This window comes from Hemiscyllium ocellatum (assembly GCF_020745735.1).
Source record: "Hemiscyllium ocellatum isolate sHemOce1 chromosome 27 unlocalized genomic scaffold, sHemOce1.pat.X.cur. SUPER_27_unloc_28, whole genome shotgun sequence".
Taxonomy (NCBI): domain Eukaryota; kingdom Metazoa; phylum Chordata; class Chondrichthyes; order Orectolobiformes; family Hemiscylliidae; genus Hemiscyllium; species Hemiscyllium ocellatum.
In genome coordinates, this window is record NW_026867496.1 from 135601 (window position 1) to 157897 (window position 22297).

Genomic DNA, 22297 nt, shown 5'->3' on the forward strand with positions numbered 1-22297 from the left:
CGAACCATCAGCCTTGCGATTAATAGGCGAATGCGCGGACTTATGGAGCCACAGAGACAGGACGGGGCACCAGCCCCGCAGTCTCTTTGAGGAAGCTACTATTTAATTCATAATTCAGCCTGCCCCGCCCAGAATTGCCATTGTCTTCTAACAGTTTTACTTTTCCATAATAAAGCCTTGGACATTCATTGTGAAGACACCGGGGATAGTCTGATCCCACCATCTGCAGGCACATCCATGTCACGAGGAACTAGCCCGCCTACACCGGGGCCATCGCCCTCCGAGCCTTTCAGTGTTTTGCCTCTTACCGAATTTTCTCATTGACCCCCAGCTGTGAAGGGGTTTGAATTCCTGAAGTGCAGAGAATTCTTTCAATGTCTCAGATCAGTTCATGTCCCGAGAATATCAGAGTCAATCTCCCGGCCTCTTAAACAAGGGGACGGTGTCTGGACTGTCTCTGCTCAGTCGGACAGTTCATCCTTCATTCTCCTCTAATTCCACTTCCCAGAGTTTCTAAAGGTTCACAAAGCTGGAGACTGGGATTTCTGTTTTACTTCCTGAAAATTATTCCACCTGCTAACTGACAATATTTTGCCAAAACCTCTTCCCTATTGTAACACTTGCATCATGTCCAGGGATGAGGAGTTTACATTTTGTGGAGACATTCCCAATTTGGGAATGTTCTCTTTGGAGCAAAGAAGGTTAACTGGAGATTTCTAGGGGCTGTTGGTAATGATGGGAGAAGAAGTGGTGGGACTGGGCAGGTTAATGATCAGAAGAACCTATTACCACTGACCAGGGTCAGTTACCAGAGGACAGGGTTTGAAGTTCTTTCATGGAAAGCAGCATTTGTGTAGAACAAGCACAGCGAATACTGCAGAAAGCCAACGGGTCGAGCAGCATCTGTGGAAAGGTAAACAGAGCCGACGTTTTGAGTGTGCTACGGTTTTTGTTCAGAACTCAGTGATTTGCCTCTTCCCGAAGTTGGTCCAGGTCTGTGTCTCAACTGGCAAACACATGGCAAGTGCAGTGCCGCAATGTGGCTCGGGGCCAATGAGAAAATTCGGGAAGAGGCAAAACACTGAAAGGCTCGGAGGGCGATGACCCCGGTGTAGGAGGGCTCGTTCCTCGTGACATGGATGTGCCTGCAGATGGTGGGATCAGACTGTCCCCAGGTCTCCACAATGAATGTCCAAGGCTTTATTAAGGAAAAGTAAAACTGATAGAAGACAATGGTAATTCTGGGCGGGGCAGGTTGAATTATGAATTGAATAGTAGCTTCCTCGAAGAGAGTGTGCGGCTGGTGCTGCAACTAGTCTCTGTGGCGCAATTGGTCAGCGCGTTCGGCTGTTAACCGGAAGGTTGGTGGTTCGAGACCACCCAGGGACGGAGTGCCTGCTTTTTTTAAAAAAAAATCAGTGCATTGTTTAAATGGTGATATATTGGAATTTGGAGAAAGTGAGGACCAGAGGTGAAAGTCGAAAAATATGGCACTGGAAAAGCCATATTTTTCATAGGTCAGGCAGCATCTGAGGAGCAGGACAGTGAACATTTCGGGTACAGGCCCTTCTTCAGGAATGATGTATGGATGTACAAAGGGGTCTCAGAGTCCCTCCACACCAGTCAATGACAGTTGTCGGGCAGATGCAGCAGGCAATGAGCAAGGCAAGTGGTAAATTACGAAGAGGAATTGAGGTCAGAGGTGGGGTCATTGAACATATTAAAGGCAAAGTTCATCTGAGTTTTGAACAACAAAGAAGTGGATGGTTGTTGGGGGAGGTAAGAAAATGGTTTTAAGACCAGTACAGATCAGTCACAGAGTCAGACAAAACTGAACAGACCCTTCATCCAACTTGTCCATGCTGAGTATATTATCAAACTAAGTTCGTCCCACCTACCAGTGTTTGGCCCATAAACGTTCGAACTTTTCATATTCATGTACTTATCCAAATATCTTTTAAACGTTGTAACTGTGCATGTATAATATCATGAGGGGCACGGGTAGGATAAATAGACATAGTCTTTTCCTTGGGGTGGCGGAATCCAGAACGAGAGAGCATGGGTTTAGCGTTAGAGGGAAAAGATACAAAAGAGATCTAAGGGACAACTTCTTCACGCAGAGGATGGTACGTTTATTGAATGAACTGCCAGAGGAATTGGTGAAGTCCAGTACGATTGCAACATTTAAAAGGCATTTGGTGAGGTATATGCATAGAAAGGGTTTGGAGGGATGTTGGGCCGTGCGCTGTCAGGTGGGACTAGATTGGGTTGGGATAGTTGGTCGGCATGGACAAGTTGGACCAAACAGTCTGTTTCTGTGCTGTACATCTCTATGACTCTATGACTTCCTCTGGACATTCATTCTGCACTCAGACCACTCTCTTAAAAAAATCCATGTCCTGTCTTTATAAAATATTTCTCTACTCACCTCAAAATATTTGCTTCCCTGTTCTTGAAACCCCCAGCTGAGGGAAAGGACACCTGTAGTTCACCTCATCCGTATCCATCATGATTTTATAATTCTCTATACGGTCACCTCTCAATCTCTTATGTTCCAGTGAGAAAGGTTCCAGCGTATCCACCCTATATGGAGGTATATTCATATCCAGTTATGAAGTGTTCAATGCTGGTGCAGGCTGGAAAGATCATGTGGTTTACTCCTGCTCCCAATTAATCCTGGCTGTTGCGTTTCTCAGCCCCATTCTCCCAATTTCTCCCCACAACTCTCAACCTCTGATACTCCATCCCAGTGTTAAACATACTCAGTGACCTGGCTCCACAGTTTTCTGTGACAATTAATTCCATAGATTCACCACTCTCTGGCTAAAGAAATTTCTCCTAATCCCCATTCTCCCTTTATGCTGAGGCTATGCCCATGGGGATTAGTCTCTCCTCCCAATGAAAACATCTTCCCAATGTCCACTCTGTCCAGGATGTTCAATATTCTGTACGTTTCAGTTAGATCCCCCCTGAGTGTGGTCCTGTTACTCAGCATGAACCAGACCCTTCAGGATGAGGACAGCAGGGATTAGGTTCAACAAAGTGAGAATGGAGGGAGAGTGTGTAGGATGGAGATTTTCAGCTTTGAGGGAATAAGAGAGGAAAGAAAGTTTGACATAAATTGTAATTGATCAGATGAGCCGATGGGCCAAAGAGTGGCGGATGGAGTTTAATTTAGACAAATATGAGCTGTGGCATTTTGATGAAGCAAATCAGGGCAGGACCTATGTGGTTAATGGTAAATTCCTGGGGAGTGTTGATGAACAAAGAAACCTTGCAAAGCAGGTTCATAGTTCCTTGAAAGTGGAGTTGCAAGTAGATAGGATAGCAAGGAAGGCGTTGGTACGCTTTCCTTTCTTGGTCAGAACACTGAGTTATAGGAGTTTGGAGGTAACGTTGTGGATGCACAGGACACTGGAAAGGCCACTTTTGTTCTGGTTTCCCTGCTGTCGGAAAGGTGTTATGAAAAGTGAAAGGGTTCGGAAAAGATTTAGGAAGTTGTTGCCAGAGTTAGAGGGTTTGAGCTACAGCGAGAGGCTGAATCGGCTGGGGCTGTATTCCCTGGAGCGTCTGTGACCATTCGAAGTTAATAAGGGGCATGTATATGGTGAATAACGGAGATCTTTTCCCCAGGATATGGGAGTGCTAAAGTAGAGAGTATAAGTTTGAGGTGAGGGGAGGGGGGGTGGAAGACTTTAAAGGGACCTGAGGTGTAGCATTTTCATGTAGAGGATGATGTGTGCATGGAACAAGCTGCCAGAGGAAATGGTGGAGGCTGGTACAATTACAATATTTAAAGGCATCTGGATGAGTATATGAATAAGAAGGGTTTAGAGGGTTATGGGCCAAATGCTGGCAAATGGGACGAGATTAATTTTGGATATCTGGTTGGCACAGACGAGTTGGACGAAGGGTCTGTTTTCGTGCTGCATGACTCTAATGATCTTTGGTGAAAGCAAAAATGTCGCTGTGAAGAGTGGACTTTCAGAAGCAGCTTTCAAAGATGTTTTGCCCTTACGAGGAGCATAAATATTCTTTTTTTTTGTAAGTTGCAGCTGAGTGAGTGACATCCAGGACTTTGTTAGAAAGTGGGAATTCATTGCACTGTGGGGATGTAGTGTTTTAAGGTTTGCCGGCAGTAAGTACAGTGTGCTGAGCGAGAAGCCTAGTGAAGGGTTAGGTCGGTTTTTGTTTAAACTGTTCATTTCTGTCAGGCTCCAACATTGTATTTCCAATGCTGTCAATCAGAAGGTGCAGTGAATCAGTAACTGGTATCGTTAGAAGCCTTACTATTTTCAGTACTGCAGGTTCATCAGCATTATAAAGGTCGCTGGCAGCAGTGGGAGGTGTGGGCTGTATTCACTAGAAATGATTAAGCATTTAGATAGTACACATACAAGACGGCAGGGTGGGAATTGTATTTCGCTTTGTGGAAGATGGGGCATTCTGGGTGCTGTGATCTGGGGCAAACATAGCTGCAGTATACCATTGAATCCCTACAGTGTGGAAGCAGGCCATTCCGGCCATCGAGTCCACACGGAGCCCTCCAAAAATACACCAACCAGACACACCTCCCAACCATTCCACCATCACCATCCCATCAGGTCTTTTCTGCTGGCTGTTGAGACTAGGCTGCAAGATTAGGGGGGAGTAGAATTCGGACAGAAATGAGGAGGAGCTGGTTTTCCAAGAGGTCGGTGCATCTATGGAATTCTGCGCCCAAGGAAGCAGTAAAAGCAGCTTCATTAAGACACTGTTGCATGGGTTTTTGCGTGGTAGGGGAATTAAGTGTAGTTAGGATAATGCAAGTAGGAGGAGCTGAGGTGATTGATAGATCAGCCATGATTTTAATGAATGGCGAAGCAGGGTCGATGGGCCAAATGGCCTACTGTTTCTATTACTTTGAAACGATAACCCTGCGTTTCCCATGTCTAACCCACCTAACCTGCACAACCCTGGACACTGGGCAATTTAACATGGCCAATCCAAATCAAGGCCGGTGAGAAATGGAGTGATGTGGAAAATAAACATCAGAGAATGAGAGAAAGGGATAAGGAGAATAAATGTACTAGCAATCAAAACTGGATTCTAACCATTGCAAAAATTAAAACTAAAAGCTCAGTATGTGAATGTGTGCTGCATTGTAACAAAAGCGAATTAATTGACTGCACATGTTGAAGAGAATAATTCTGATCTGAGACTCCTTACAGAGATATAGCTTCAGAATGATAAGGATTGGATCCGGAATATCGAGGGGATACGTGGCATTCAAGACGAGTGGGAAGCTCAGTAACGGTAGAGGATGGGCACTGCTAATCAAAGCACTGATAACACGGTAGTCTGATGTCAGCTCGGATTTCAGGTCCTGATTTCTCTGTCAGCTGATCTCCCTGTTCCCACAGAGCTGGATGTTGTCTGTTCTCAGCTCTGCTTGATTTCTGCTGAAGCTTTGACCCCCTTTTACACCTTCTGGGGCAATAAAATATTCTGAGCCTCCTGAAAATGACACCTTATCTATACCTCTCCTGATTTTAAAAACCTCTATAAAGTTATCTGTCAACTTGCTAGGCTCCGTTGGAAAAATGTCCCAGCTTCTTCTTAACTCAAACCCTCCATTCCCAGCAACATCCTGGTAAAGTAGGGAATAAGGAATTGTATCAAATCACATAAATGTACTGTCTGAAACAATCTGGCTGTGTTCTTGCCTGAGATATTGAGAGTCCCTGGTGTAAGTAATTACGAATGCAATTATTTTGGTCACAGAATTGGGCAATCATTTTGCAACAAAGTGATCTACTCTGATAAGGACGTAGTGGTCATTTCTACGGTAAGTGAACAGTTTGCAGATCAGGGAGATGAAGTTCCAAACACTTGGGAAGGGCAAGAAATGACTGTGATAAATAAGACAAAGAACTGTGGATGATGGAAATCTGAAACAAAAACTGAGAACACTGGAAAAACTCAGCAGGACTGGAAGCATCTGTGGAGAGAAAGCAGAGTTAAAGTTTCGAGTCCGACAACTCCTCTTCAGGATTCTGAAATAGTTTGTGAGAACCCCTTAAGTCATCTGCCCAGCTTTAAGACCATAATATACAGGAGCAGGATGAGGCCATTTGGCCCATCGAGTCTGCTCCATCAGTCGATCACGGCTGATATGTTTCTCCATCCCATTCTGCTGCCGTCTCCTCATAACCCTTGACCCCTTCCTAATCAAGAACCTATCTCTGTATTAAATGCCCTCAATGACTTGGCATCCCTTCTCCGAGTGGAAACATCATCTCCACATCCACACTATCCAGTCATAGAGTAGCACAGCGCTGCCTGACCAACTGTGATCTCCAGCATTGGTTGTTTTCAAGAAGCATTCCAGAATCTACAACAACGCGCTTCTAAATTTTGTACCCAGTTGGTTAGCTCTCCCGAGATCCCGTGAGATTTATCCTTACTCAACAATCCACTGTGTGGTACAATTAACAGAGGCCCCTGTCCCCATCTCGTTCTGCCCACAGTAGTAGCACGATAGCTCAGTGATTAGCACTGCCTCATAGTACCAAGGACCCGTGTTCGATTCCAGGTTTGGGGCGACTGTTTGTTTGGAGTCTGCACATTCTCCCCGCCGTGTCTGCGTGGGTTTCCTCCGGGAGCTCTGGTTTACTCCCAAAATCTAAAAATGTTCTGGTGAATTGGCCGAACTAAACGGGCCCTCAGTGTGCATTAGTCAGGAGTAAATGTGGAATAATGGGATAGAGGAATGTGTCTGGATGGGTTACACTTTGGACAGGCAGTGTGGACTTGTTGGGCTGAATGGCGTATTTCCACATTGTAGAAATTCTACGTGGTATTCCCCCAACTCCAGAATCTCAGAGCTCTTGGCTTTTCCCATGGATAGTGTGGGGGGAGGGAAACAGTGTTTTACACGGGAGGAAGGTTCGGTGAGTGTGAAGCTACAACTAAACGTAGTGCATTACTTGAGCTGTTTCCCCGGTATACCAGAGGCTGGGGTTGACCTTACAGATGTTTATCGAATCATGAGAGGCAAGCATAGGGTAAATAGACAAGGTCATTTCCCGGGGATGGGAGAAGTCCAGAACAGGAGGCTAATATGTTTGGTGTGAGGGAGGCAAGTGTAAGGAATGATCTGCCGGAGGAAGTGATGGGTGTAGTTCCAATTATAACATTTAAAAGGCAGTTGGATGGGTATATGAATAGGAAGAGTTCAGAGGGATATGGGCCAAGTACTGGTAAATGAGACGAGATTAATTTAGGCTATCTGGTCGGCACAGATGAGTTAGACCGAAGGACCTGTTTTTGTGCTGTGTATCTCTATGACTCTGGCTTGCTCGTAATGTTTGCCATGCCTATATGTTCAGTTTCTGTCTGGTGTCGGTGCCAATGCCTTGATATCTCATTTCCTCCAGCTCCCCACGTCCACCTCCCCAGATGTTAACCATTTCATGTCTGGGGGTTTCTCAAGAAGCTGCATTGAATGTTCATCCTGAATTGACATTTTTTTTTGCTTCCCAAAAGCAGACTTACTCACTCCTAGATGTCGTGAAAGATGCTAGCTTTCAGGTAGATGTAGCCAAAATTCAGAGGTGTCTATCTTGATGTTTTCACTTTTCGGTCTCTGTAAGTTCCTGAATCAGTACCGTCAGGAGAATTAGTTTGAGCGGAGTGAGAATAGAGGGGTGAGAGAGGGTGGGATGGTGCTTTAAATTTTTTGGAAAAAGAAAAGAATCTTTTGCGGAAAGTAGAATTGCTTGTTTGGAATTTCTAACCTGGACTGACAGTGATGATCTTTGTAATCTCTTTTTACAGATTATTTGAAGATCTGAAGACGGAAGATTTCTCCCCAGGGGGAGGAGGGACAATCAAGAGTCAACCATACTGCTGTGGGTCTGAAGTCACATGTAGGCCAGACTGGGTAAAGAATGCAGCTAGGACAACTGAGTGAATCCTTTCCCACAACGGCAATTTCCTTCCCTAAAAAGGATATGAGTGAATCAGATGTCTTTTACCTCCACCAATTCAAAAGATCACATTTAGTTTTGGTTCCTTCATATGTAAATCCCACAACTTTTTAAAAGTTACATTCTCAAGATAGCTTTAACAATAGGTGCCATCTCAGCTCAGATAATGCATTGAAAGTATGAGGTTAAAGTCTGTGTTCCAATATTTCTATCCTACCCATGCCCCTTATTTTATAATCCCCTATAAGGTCACCCCACAGCCTCCTACGCTCTAGAGAAAACAGCCCCAGACATTTCAGCCTTTCAATATAGCTCAAATCCTCCAACCTTGGCAACATTCTTGTAAACCTTTTCTGCACCCTTTCAAGTTTTATAACATTCTTCCAATAGGAAGGAGACCAGAATTGCATGCAATATTCCAAAAGTGGCCTAACCAACATCCTTTACAGCCGCAACACGACCTCCCGACACCTACACTGAATGCTCTGACCAAAAAAGGAAGGCATACCAAACGTGTTCTTCACTATCTTATCTACCTGTTTCAAAGGGAGACTCCCTCCCTCTGGGCAAGATCTGGGAACAAAGCAATGTCTCCCTCTTTCCATTCCTTATCTGGGGGCGAGGGTGTGGGGTGGGTTTGGACTTGCCCACACTGGGGAAACAACATCAGTATTCACCCTATCCATACCATTCATGATTTATTAACCTCTATAAGGTCACTCCTCAACTTTTGATGCTTCAGAGAAAACCAGTCCCAGCCTATTCATCCTCTCTCTTTACCTCAAACCCTTCAACCCTGGCAACAGCCTTGTAAACTTTTTCTGAATCGTTTAAGTGTTAAATCCTTCCCAAAGCAGAGAGACTGGAGCTGAACATAGTGTTCCAGAAATGGCCTCATCAATTTGGGACATCTGGTCAGCATGGACGTGTTGGTCTGAAAGGTCTGTTTCTGTGCAGTGGAGTTTTATGGCTCTATGGTCGGGACATAACCCATGTCTACGTTTCCCCCCTCCATCCTGCCACTTGTTGTGTGGTTCAAACCATGGATCTCAGTTGGTCACCAGACTCTGACAATGTCCAAATATCTTGAGGCATTTCTCACATAAGCTAGCCGCAGTAAGAAACTTTATTTTTCCTAATTTTAATTGTCCAAACTTCAGAACTGGAAGAGCTCTCTCTTTTACCCATGTAATCATCCTGACAGCCTCACTGGGAAGGGAGAAAGTGGAGCCAATCTTTACACGGGGCAGATTTTGTCACAGACTCAGAGGAGGCGAGGACTGCAGATACTAGAAAGTCAGTGTCAAAAAGTATGGCACTGGAATGTGATGAAGGGCTTATGCTCGAAACATCAACTCTCCTGCCCCTCGGATGCTGCGTGACCTGCTGTACTTCTTATAGTGCCACACTTTCCAACTCAGATTTCTTCAAAGAGTCAAACATTTGAGGTATATACCTCCTGATGTCACTGCATGTTCCAAATTGTTAAGAGTCTCTTAATAGATGCTCAACTGACCAGTGAATGTGTGCTATCTTGAATACTAATACACGTCACATCTACATAAAGAGTTTAAAATCTCTCTACTCGGTGTGGCTGAAGAGGTGTCTCATCAGATGGGACGGCCGACTGAAGGCCTTCCCACACACTGAGCAGGTAAATGGTTTTTCCCCGGTGTGAACACACTGGTGTATCTGCGGGGCAGAGGAATCTGTGCTCCCTGAAGGTGGAGCAGGAGAACGGCTTCTCGCTGATGTGAATGTACTGGTGAGTTAGCAGAGAAGTTGAATGGGTGAAGTCCTTCTCACACACTGAGCAAACTAATGGCTTCTCCCCGGTGTGAACCCGCTGGTGAGTCACTAGGTGGATAGGTGAACGAATGCCTTCCCAATACACTAAGCAGGTGAATGGCTTCTCCCCGGTGTGACCACGATGATGGGAATCAAGCAGACACAGGAATTTGAATTCTTTCCTGCAATCCTCACATTTCCATGGTTTCTCCATCATGTGGAAGTCCTAGTCTCTCTCCAGGTTTGACAATCAGTTGAAAGACCACTCACACACAGAATGTGTTCTGTCTCTTGTCACTGCAAATGGGATGTTGCTATTTCAGGCTGTGTATCCGCTTAGAGCTCTTCCCACAGTCAGTTCACTGCGACACTCTCACTCAGGTCTGTGTGCCTCAGTCTCACTGATGTTGGAAACCTTTTGAAGCAGACAGGGCAGCAGAGAAATAATAAATCCTGAGAGATTCAAAGGCTGATGATGATTGTCTCTATCAGATCTTGTTTTGATATTTCTGGCTGCAATTCCTTCCCTTTCTCATATCCTGTAAAAGGAGATTACAGGAAGCATCACCATCTGCACAGGATAGAAATTCAAAATAGACAATTCAGCCCATTGAATCTGCTCCACCATTTATTACCATAATGTCTAATATTATAATCCAAAAATCCACATTCATGCCTTATTATTGATTCACTTATTGACTAAAATTCTGCCCACCATCTGCCTTGACTATACTTAGTGATAGAAATTCAATAGCCCTGTCATTCATTGCCCTCTGAGAGAAGATATCCACCTCATCTCCATCATATGTATGCGGACACTTAAGATTAGAGGCTATTCCTTCTGGTCTGAGACTCTCCCAAAAATGAACACTACCTTTTTGGCAACTAACCTTTCAGGCCCACTAAGATTCTGATATTTATTCAAGATCTCCTCTCATTCTTCCAAACTCGAACGAATGCTCAACTAAGCTTCTCAACATTGCAGCATTTGCAAACACGTCAATTCCCAGGATTAATTTTGAGAACGCTCTCTCACCAGCTTCCAGTGTTTCGGTCATCTCCTCTACTTCGAGGGACCAGAAGTAGAAAACACACAAGTTACAGCATAATAAAAGAATGATAAAGAATAGACATTTTTCTAGCAGCAATTCGAAGTTGTGCAAAAAATTTCAGATAGAAAAAGAGTCCAATCATACAGTGTTAAGGAGTCAGATGGCTTGGGGGAAGAAACTGTTGCACAATCTGGTCGTGAGGGACTGAATTGGGAGGTGGGTTGGTGGGGGCGGGGAAGTTGGAGTTCCTCGCTGCCACATAATTGTGTGCCTCAAACTATGCATAAAAAGTTGTTCAACTCATCCAGCAGTGGGGAGGCACCACCAGCACAACCAGACAATGCTGTTCGGTGGGTCATGATGGCCTGGATGGCCTTCCACACGCTCAGTTTATCACTGCTGTCCTGAAAGTGGCTGTGTATTTTTTGTGTGTATGCACATTTTGACTCTTTGATGCCCGGGTCAGGTTGGCCCTCACTGTTGTTAGGCCCGCCTTGTCATCTGCTATGAAGGTAGAATCGCAGGTCCTCAGCACTGCACACACCTTTGCAGTCATTCATGGCTTCTGGTTGGGGCAAGAAGTGATGGTCTTGGACAAAATGACACCGTCAATACACTTGCTAACGTAGGAAATAGCCGACACCATGTACTCCTCTAAATTGATGGAATCGCTATCATTTGTCATCTCCCTGAACACCCACCAGTCAGTGCGCTCAAAACAGTCTTGAAGAGCAGAAATGGCTCCACCTGGCCTGGTTTTACCTGCTTCAGAACCGGTCTGATACGCCTGTATACTGGGATTAGCATAACAGAGATGTGCTCTGAGGAGCTGAGGTAGGGCAGGGATATCAGTTTAACCCCAGAATGAGAAAAGAAATTGAAAAGGATGGGAAGGGTGTAGAAAGAAAGTGCCGTACTCACAGATGTTGGACAGAGGAAGGAAGTTGCAGTCTGGGCTGAAGCTCTATCTTCATTCAGAGAAGTAGTAGCAGCTTCCCGAGCTCATTTAGACAATAGGTGAGCTCTGATTGGCAGGAGGACCAGACTCCTTTCTGGTTCTCCAGGGTTTGCAATTGGTCAGTCGACAAGTATGGTTCATGTCTTTGTGCGACGTACGGGCCGTTGGCCAAAAGGACCTAGAACACAGCGACATCACCGGTTGGCGCTGCAATTCCTATTGGCTCCTTCAGGACGCCCCGCCCTCCATCGTGAACGTCACAACGCGGGTCGAGGCCAGTTTCAGAGGGAAACTCCCTCCCTCTGGGAAACATCTGCGAACAAATCAATGTCTCCCCTTTCCATTCGTCATCCTGGCTTGGAGACGGGGAATGAGAGGGGGAGGTGTAAAACTATTCAATATAGCAGCTGGAAAAAGAGGAAGTTAATCAAATAGAAGGGGTTTCAGATTCTCTCAGTCTCTCAAGGCTTTCAGATCCGCAAGGCATTTATCAGGACTGGAACTTGAGAAGGGACAGAGATATATCGAGTGTTATTAAATGGTGATATATTCAATGTGCTAGCCTCTGAGATTCAAATACAATTATCTGTTGTATTTTTGTCCTTTAGCTATGTCATATACTTCCAATTATAGAATTATTGAAGGGAACAGTAAGTGACCATTGGACAGAGACCTCCCAATTCATATACTCAATGCTCTGACCAATATAGGGCTAATTTCTCTGGAGTGTCAGAGGGTGAGGGGTGACATTATACAGGTTTATAAAATCATGAGGGGCATGGATAGGGGAAATAGACAAGATTTTTTTTCCCAGGATGGGGGAGTCCAGAACTAGCAGGCATAAGTTTACGGTGAGAAAAGGGACCTAAGGGGCAACTTTTTCACGCAGAGGGTGGTGCATGTATGGAATGCGCTATTAAAGGATGTGGTGGAGGCTGCTACAATGACAACATTCAAAATGGCATCTGGATGGGTATATGAATAGGAAGGGTTCGAGAGATATGGGCCAAGTGCTGGCAAATGGGACTAGTTTAGGTTTGGATGTCTAGTCAGCATGGACAATTTGAAATGAATGGTCTGTTTCCGTATGTACATCTCCATGTTTCTAAGGCTCTATGACTCTCCCTAGAGCTCAAACCCTCCAAGCCTGGCAACATCCTTGCACATCTTTTCTGAACCCTTTCAACTCTAACATCCTTCTGACAGCAAGAAAGCCAGAATTGAACACAATATTTCAGAAGTGGCCTCACCAATTTGGGATAACTGGTCAGCGTGGATGAGTTGGACGGAAAGGTCCGTTTCCATGCGGTTAGGTTCTGTGACTCTATGGTAGGGATATAACCCATGTCTGCATTCCCTTCTCCATCCTGCCATTTGTGGTGTGGCCCGGCCCTGGGAACATCAGTGGGTCACACAGACCATGACAATTTCAAAAATACCTCCAAAAGCCACCAGGATTGTAAGACATTATCAGAAACTCTCATTTTCCCAATTTGTTCAACCTTCAGTACTGGACAAGCATTCTCTGTTTCCCATGTTATCGTCCTGACAGCCTCCTGGGGAAGGGACAAACTGGAGCCAATCTTTCCATGGGATAGATTTCTTCACAGAGTCAAACATGACAGGTATACATCTCCCGACTCCACTGCATGTTCCAAATCAGTAAGTGTGTCTTAATAGGTGCTCAACTGACCAGTGAATGTCAGCACTCTTGAGTATTAATAGTCGAGAGTGTATTGCTGGAAAAGGACAGCAGGTCAGGCAGCATCCCAGGAGCAGGAGAATCGATGTTTTGGGCATAAGCCCTTTATCAGGATCGATGTTCAGGCAGAAGCCCTTCATCAAAATCAGCTATTCCTCAGAACTGCCTATGGAACCATCTGATCTCACACGGACTCCGGACCACATTCAGCCCAACACAGTTTGAACCTGATCAGGATACCCAGTGCACCTACAAATTCAAAACCTTCAGCAACAATTCTCTTTCCGGATCCTCTGCTCCATGCTATCAGCCATGCACCGCCACCTACTTTACCTGCAGTCAGTCCAGCCTCAGCAATACTCCCCTTCCTCTTGAATACTAATACAAGTCACACCCACAAAGAATCCAAACGTGCTCTGCTTGGTGTGACTGGATTGGTGTCTCAGCAGATGGGATGACTGACTAAATCCCTTTCCGCACTTGGAGCAGGTGAAAGGCCTTTACCCAGTGTGAACCTGCTGGTGTCTCTGCAACTGGAATAATCTGTGAATCCCTTACCATACACAGACCAGGAGAACGGTCTATCCTCAGTGTGGATGCGCCTGTGCGCCAGCAGAATGGATGAATGGCTAAACCCTTTCCCACAGACGACGCAGGTGAACACCCTCTCCCTGGTGTGAATGTGCCGGTTTGTCTGCAGGTCAGAGGAGTTAGTGGATCCCTTCCCACACTTGGACCGAGTGAATGACCTCTCCCCAGTGTGAACCTGCGGTGGTTCACCAGGGTGGATAAATGAATGAACGCCTTCCTGCACATGGAGCAGGAGAACAGTCTCTCCCTGGTGTAAACTCGAAGATGCATAAGCAGGGCAGACAAATTAATGAATACCTTCATGCAGACACAGCAGCAGGATGGTCTCTTCCCTGGTATGGACCTATTGGTGGATCAGCAAGGCGGATGACTGGGTGAATCCGTTCATGCACTTAGAGCAGGCGAACGGCCTCTCTCCGGTGTGAGCCGGCTGGTGGGTCACCAGGGTGATAAATAAAAGAACTCCTTCCCACACACGAAGCAGATGAAAGGTCTTTTCCTCGTGAAACTCTACCAGTGGATCACCAGGGTGGATAAATGAATGAAGCCCTTGCTGCACATGGAATAGGTAAATGGCTGCTCCCCGGTGTGACCATGGCAATGACGTTCAAGCAAAGATGGAATTTTGAATTCCTTCCCACAGTCCCCACATTTCCACGGTTTCTCTATGATGTGGGAATCCATGTCTCTGTCCAGCTTTGACAACTGTTTGAAGCACCACTCACACATGGAACGTGTTAAATCTCTTGCCACTGCCATTCATCAGGCTTAGTTTCCAATTAAGGAGATCATGCATGTCCTGCTGTAGTGTTAACTTGATTTGCTACCTGTACTCAATAACCTTTCATTCCCTGTCACTCAAAATTCAGTTCAGTTCAGCCTTAAATACATTCAAAGAGCCTGTCGCTATTACTCTCTGTGTGGGAGCATTGCAATAAAGAAGAGAGAATAAATTCCTCACTCTGCCTGATATGGGAAAGCCCTTATTTATAATCTGTGTCATCGAGTTCTAGATTCTCTGACAAGGAAGCATTTTATTGGCATCTATCCTGACAAGCCTCCCCTCCTCAGAAAGTGCCGTACTCACATGTTGGACAATGGAAGGAAGTTGCAGTCCGGAATGAAGCTCTATCTTCATTCAATTTCAGAGTAAAACTCCCTCCTCTAGACAACACCGAGGAGCAAAGCAATGTCTCCCCTTTTCCATTCTTCATCTTGGGAGGGAGAGATGGGGGAAAACTGTTCACTGATTGCAACTGCAGTGAATCCAGGGAGGGACAAGACTCTGCAAAGGTGCTCAGATGCTCTCTGTCCCTCTTAAATGTATTTTCACTTTTTTCCTTAATTTGGCACATTCATTTGAATACAATTTGCACCCTAGAAATGGATAGCTTCTTTCCTCACGTACACAAATAAAGGGGTAGTTTCTCATGGAACTGATTAGCACATTGTTATAAACAGTACATATGTGTTGCTTCACTTTGAGTATATCTATTATTATTCACTGTTGTAAAAGTTTAATGGCTAATATGTTTCACCTTCTAATAACATTCTATATTTCTTGTCATCTTTTTCATTTAATAGAATAGAAGGAAGTTATTCAGCAACTTAAATGGCTTTCTTTTCTCAAGCGGCCTTGATATTTCATTTTCATGTCCTTGATTCAGCTCCATTTGCAGCATCTTTGACAGCATTTTGTTCTATGTCATTGTGTATGGAGGAAAGCTTCACTTAGGTGATTCTTAAGGCTGGCTGACTGCATGACAGTTTTCAGTTTTGGTGTCCTGGATAACGTGTGATCAGAAGGCATCTGGCAGTTTACAGGAATTTGGTGCCTATGCTATGTTCATTTAACAGCACACTTACTTTGTTAATTTTTCTGAAGGATATCAATTGAAAGACCAGGGTTGAACAAGGGAACCACATTTGCTATCCTCCAGTCTTCTGGCACTATTCCTGTAGACAACAAGGACATAAAAATCAAGGCCAATTGCTCTGCAATCTCCTCCCTTGCTTTCCAGAGAATCCTAGGATAAATGCCATCAGGCCCAGGGGACCTATATATTTTCACCCTTTCCAGAATTTCCAATACCTCTTCCCTACATACTTCAAAGCTATCCATTCTAATTAATTGTGACTCAATATTCACATTCGCAACAATGTCCTGTTCCTCAGTGAATACTGACGAAAAGTATTCATTCAGTGTCTCCCCAATCTCTTCAGCCTCCACGCGCAACTTCCCATATCTATGCATGACTGGACCTTTTCCTACCCTAGTCATTCTTTTATTCCTAACATACCTATAGAAAGCCTTTGGGTTTTCCCTAATCCTACCAACCAAGGACTTTTCATGTCCCCTCCTTGCTGTTCTTAACTCTCTCTTTAGATCCTCCCTGGCTACCTTATAAACTTCAATCACCCCAATTGAACCTTCACGCCTCATCTTTACATCGGCCACCCTCTTCACTTTAACAAGGGATTCCAATTCATTATTAAACCACAGCTCCCTTACACTACCCTTTACTCCCTGCCTGACAGGTACATACTTATCAAGGACACTCAATAGTTGCTCCTTGAACAAGCTCCACATATCGATTGTGCCCTTCCCTTGAAGCCTACTTTTCCAAGCCACGCATCCTAAGTCATGACTCACCACATCATAATTTCCCTGCCCCCAGCTATAACTCTTGCCCTGCAGTGCACACGTATCCCTCTCCATCACCAGAGTAAAAATCACTGAATTGTGGTCACTGTCCCCAAAGTGCCCACCTACCTCCAATTCTAATACCTGGCCTGATTCGTTACCCAGAACCAAATCCAGTACGGCCTCACCTCTTGTTGGCCTGTCAACATATTGTGTCAGGAAACCCTCCTGAACCCATTAGACAAACACCGACCTAGCTAACGTACTCGAGCTATAGCTTTCCCAGTCAATATCTGGAAAGTTAAAGTCCCCCATAACAACCATCCTATTACTCTCACTCTTCTCCTGAATCATCCTCGCAATCCTTTCTTCTATGTCTCTCGGACTATTAGTAGGTCTGTAGAAAACTCCTAACAGGGTGACCTCACCTTTACTATTTCTAACCTCAGCCCAAACTTCCTCAAATGGCGAGTCTTCATCCATCGTCCTTTCCACAGCTGTAATCCTTGACAAGCAATGCCACACCTCCCCCTCTTTTACCCCCACCTCTGACCCTACTAAAGCATTTAAACCCTGGAACCTGCAACAGTCAGTCCTGTCCCTGTTCTACCCATGTCTCCGTAATAGCCACAACATCGAAATCCCAGGTACCAACCCACGCTGCAAGTTCACCTACATTATTTCGTATACTTCTCGCATTGAAGTTTATACACTTCAAGTCACATTCCTGTTTAGAGGCACCCTCCTTCGAGATTGATGCCATGTTCCTAACCTCCCTACACTCAAGGTCCTGCACCCTAAAGCTACAGTCTAGGTACCCATACCCCTGCAGAGTTAGTTTAAACCCCCCAAAAGAGCACTAGCAAACATCCCCCGAAGGATACTGGTGCCCCTCAGGTTCAGGTGTAGACTATCCTGCTTATATAGTTCCCACCTTCCCCAGAAAGAAGCCCAGTTATCCAGATACCGGAATCCCTCCCTCCTGCACCATCACTGTAGCCAAGCATTTAACTGTTCTCTCTCACTATTCCTCGACTCGCTATCACGTGGCACGGGTAACAAACCAGAGACAACAACTCTGTTTGTTCTAACTCTGAGCTTCCAACCTAGCTCCCTGAAAGCCTGCCTAACATCCTCATCCTTCTACCTACCTATGTCTTTGCGGCCAACGTGGACTACGACTTCAGGCTGCTCCCCCACCCCCTTAAGGAGCCGGAAAACACGATCAGAGACGTCACTTACCCTTGCACCTGGGAGGCAACATACCAGTCGTGAGTCTCTCTCGCCCCCACAAAACCGCCTATCTGTGCACCAAACTATCGAGTCCCCAATAACTATTGGTCTGCTCTTCTCCAAACTTCCCTTCTGAGCAACAGGAACAGGCTCCGTGCCAGAGGCCTGAACCCCATTGCTTACCGCTGGTAAGTCACCCCCCCCTCCCACAATTATCCAAAATGGTATACTTGTTCATGAGTGGAACGACCGCAGGGGGTCGCTGCACTGGCTGCTTTCTCCAAGTTCCCCTCACTGTCACCCATCTGTCTGCAATCTTTGGAATTACTGGTTCCCTAAAGTTCTGATCTATGACCCCCTCCGCCTCCCGAATGATTCGAAGTTCATCCAACTCCAGGCTCCAGTTCCCGAACACAGTCTTGGAGGAGCTCTTCCTGCAAGTGTAATCAGCAGGGACGACCATGGCATCCCTCATCTCAAACATGTCGCAAGAGGAACATTGCACTGCATTCACGGCCATCCACTAAATGTAACTTTTTAAAAATGCTAGTTCTAAAGAATAGAACCAGCAAAACGCAGCACTTACCTGCATAGCACAACGGGTCATACTATCAGGTTAGAGGAGGAGGGCGTGTGGGAGGCACTACCCATGTAGTGCCTGGGGTCCCTCTCCTGCGCGCCTTTACAGGGAAAAAAACCTACCCAGGGAAGCTTGCGCTACACCAGCTTCTGGGTCCGTTCCGCGCTTTTTACCCTATAAAGGCGCGCAGGAGAGTCGCGGAGATGTGACTTGTCTCTCTAGTCTCCCCAATGTTCTCGAGATCGGTGGAAGTCTTCTTACTGCCGCAGCCCGGGTACGATTCCCGGGCAGAGAGGAAATTTTCAGCAGAGCTACTGGAATGAATCTACGTCTCCCTGGTAGTCTAGTGGTTAGGATTTGGCGCTCTCACCGCCGCGGCCCGGGTTCGATTCCCGGTCAGGGAAGCAGTTTTCAGCGGGTCGACGGGCTATCCAATTGTCTTAAATGCGCTGTACGGTTGTTTATTGATCTTCGTCGTTCCTGGGTGCTGCAGAGTGAAGTAGCACGTAGAAATAGCATCCTGATGTGGATTTGTTTGCATGTGTTTGGATGATTGTTTCTGCAGCTCCAAACGAGTGAACAATCCTCACTCTCTCGGCGGAGCAGGACAGGGCTGTTTGGCAGTGTCTGTTTGTAGACGTGGTTACGTTTGTTTAACAGTTTAAATTTAATTTTTTGTATCTATTGCTCCCGATGCGATCTCAATAACATTGGGGAGACTAGAGAGTCAAGTCACATCTCCGCGACTCTCCTGCGCGCCTTTACAGGGAAAAAAACCTACCCAGGTAAGCTTGCGCTACACCAGCTTCTGGGTCCGCTCCGCGCTTTTTACCCTATAAAGGCGCGCAGGAGAGTCGCGGAGATGTGACTTGACTCTCTAGTCTCCCCAATGTTCTCGAGATCGGTGGAAGTCTTCTTACTGCCGCAGCCCGGGTACGATTCCCGGGCAGAGAGGAAATTTTCAGCAGAGCTACAGGAACGAATCAGCGTCTCCCTGGTAGTCTAGTGGTTAGGATTTGGCGCTCTCACCGCCGCGGCCCGGGTTCGATTCCCGGTCAGGGAAGCAGTTTTTAGCGGTTCGACGGGCTATCCAATCGTCTTAAATGCGCTGTGCGGTTGTTTATTGATCTTCGTCGTTCCTGGGTGCTGCAGAGTGAAGTAGCTCGTAGAAAAAGCGTCCTGATGTGGATTTGTTTGCATGTGTTGGGATGATTGTTTCTGCAGCTACAAACGAGTGAACAATCCTCACTCTCTCGGCGGAGCAGGACAGGGCTGTTTGGCAGTGTCTGTTTGTAGACGCGGTTACGTTTGTGTAACAGTTTAAATTTAATTTTTTGTATCGCAGATTGCAGACAGATGGGTGACAGTGAGGGGAACTTGGAGAAAGCAGCCAGTGCAGCGACCCCCTGCGGTCGTATGTTGGAAGACTTACCAGCGGTAAGCAATGGGGTTCAGGCCCTGGCATGGAGCCTGTTCCCGTTGCTCAGAAGGGAAGGTTGGCGAAGAGCAGAGCAATAATTATTGGGGACTCGATATTTTGTGGCACCGATAGGCGGTTTTGTTGGGGCGAGAGATACTCACGATTGGGATGTTGTCTCCCAGGTGCAAGGGTAAGTGACGTCTCTGATCGTGTTTTCCGAGTCCTTAAGGGGGAGAGGGAGCAGCCCGAAGTCGTGGTCCACATTGGCACCAACGACATAGGTAGGAAGAAGAATGAGGATGTTAGGCAGGCTTTCAGGGAGCGAGGTTGGAAGCTCAGAGTTAGAACAAACAGAGTTGTTGTCTCTGGTTTGTTACCCGTGCCACGTGATAATGAGTCGAGGAATCGTGAGAGAGAACAGTTAAATGCTTGGCTACAGGGATGGTGCAGGAAGGGGGTATTCCGGTATCTGGATAACTGGGGGTCTTTCTGGGGAAGGTGGGACCTCTATAAACAGGGCAGTCTACACCTGAACCTGAGGGGCACCAGTATCCTTGGGGGGACGTTTGCTAGGTATCTTTGGGGGAGGGGGTTTAAACTAACTCTGCAGGCGCATGGGAACCTAGACTGTAGCTTTAGGGAGCAGGACCTTGAGTGTAGGGAGATTAGGAGCTTGGCATCAATCTTGAAGGAGGGTGCCTCTAAACAACAATGTGACATTGAAGTATACTTCAATGCGAGAAGTATACAAAATAAGATAGGTGAACTTGCAGCATGGGTTGGTACCTGGGATTTCGATGTTGTGGCTATTACGGAGACATGGGTAGGATTGGCTGTTGCAGGTTCCAGGGTTTAAATGTTTTAGTAGGGTCAGAGGTGGGGGTAAGAGAAGGGGAGGTGTGGCATTGCTTGTCAAGGATGGTATTACAGCGGTGGAAAGGACGATGGAAGAACACTCGCCATCTGAGGTACGTTGGGCTGAAGTTAGAAATAGGAAAGGGGAGGACACTCTGTTTGGAGTTTTCTATAGGCCTCCTAATAGTCCTAGAGACGTAGAAGAAAGGATTGAGAGGGTGATTCAGGAGAAGCGGGAAAGTAATAGGGTGGTTGCTATGGGGGACTTTAACTTTCCAGATATTGACTGGGAATGCCATAGCTCGAGTACGTTAGATGGGTCGGTGTTTATCTATTGTGTGCAGGAGGGTTTCCTGACACAATATGTTGACAGGCCAACAAGAGGTGAGGCCGTACTGGATTTGGTTCTGGGTAACGAATCAGGCCAGGTATTAGAATTGGAGGTAGGTGGGCACTTTGGGGACAGTGACCACAATTCGGTGATTTTTACTCTGGTGATGGAGAGGGATACGTGTGCACTGCAGGGCAAGAGTTATAGCTGGGGGCAGGGAAATTATGATGCGGTGAGGCATGACTTAGGATGCGTGGCTTGGAAAAGTAGGCTTCAATGGAAGGGTGCAATCGATATGTGGAGCTTGTTCAAGGAGCAACTATTGAGTGTCCTTGATAAGTATGTACCTGTCAGGCAGGGAGGAAAACGTCGTGTGAGGGAGCCGTGGTTTAATAATGAATTGGAATCCCTTGTTAAAGCGAAGAGGGCGGCCTATGTAAAGATTAGGCGTGAAGGTTCAATTGGGGCGATTGAGAGTTATAAGGTAGCCAGGGAGGATCTAAAGAGAGAGTTAAGAGAAGCAAGGAGGGGACATGAAAAGTCCTTGGTTGGTAGGATAAGGGTCAACCCAAGGGCTTTCTATAGGTATGTCAGGAATAAAAGAATGACTCAGGTTGGAATAGGTACAGTCAAGGATAGTAGTGGGAAGTTGCACATGGAGGCCGAAGAGATTGGGGAGACACTGAATGAATACTTTTCATCAGTATTCACTCAGGAACAGGACATTGTTGCCGAAGTGAATATTGAGTCACAATTAATTTTAATGGATGGCTTTGAGGTATGTAGGGAAGAGGTATTGGAAATTCTGGAAAGGGTGAAAATAGATAAGTCCCCTGGGCCTGATGGCATATATCCTAGCATTCTCTGGGAAGCAAGGGAAGAGATTGCAGACCCATTGGCCTTGATTTTTTATGATCTCGTTGTCTACAGGAATAGTGCCAGAAGACTGGAGGATAGCAAATGTGGTTCCCTTGTTCAAGAAGGGGAGTAGGGAGTAACACTAGTTCCTATAGCCAGTGAGTCTCACTTCTGTTGTGGGCAAAGTCTTAGAGAAAATTGTAAGGGATAGGATTTATGAACATCTGGATAGGAATAATGTGATCAAGGATAGTCAGCATGGTTTTGTGAAGGGCTGGTCTTGTCTCACAAACCTTATTGAATTCTTTGAGAAGG

The 22297-nt window shown here is 46.0% G+C and overlaps 3 non-coding genes across 3 annotated transcripts; all 3 read left to right on the top strand.

Annotated features, from left to right (window-relative positions):
* Nucleotides 1–1315: 1315 nt before the first annotated feature.
* Nucleotides 1316–1389, top strand: trnan-guu (transfer RNA asparagine (anticodon GUU)). The gene has a single exon. It is a non-coding gene; the product is annotated as a tRNA-Asn (tRNA).
* Nucleotides 1390–18850: 17461 nt separating this feature from the next.
* trnae-cuc (transfer RNA glutamic acid (anticodon CUC)) lies at nt 18851–18922 on the top strand. The gene has a single exon. It is a non-coding gene; the product is annotated as a tRNA-Glu (tRNA).
* Nucleotides 18923–19509: 587 nt separating this feature from the next.
* trnae-cuc (transfer RNA glutamic acid (anticodon CUC)) lies at nt 19510–19581 on the top strand. Its single transcript has one exon. It is a non-coding gene; the product is annotated as a tRNA-Glu (tRNA).
* The last annotated feature ends 2716 nt before the right edge of the window (nt 19582–22297 follow it).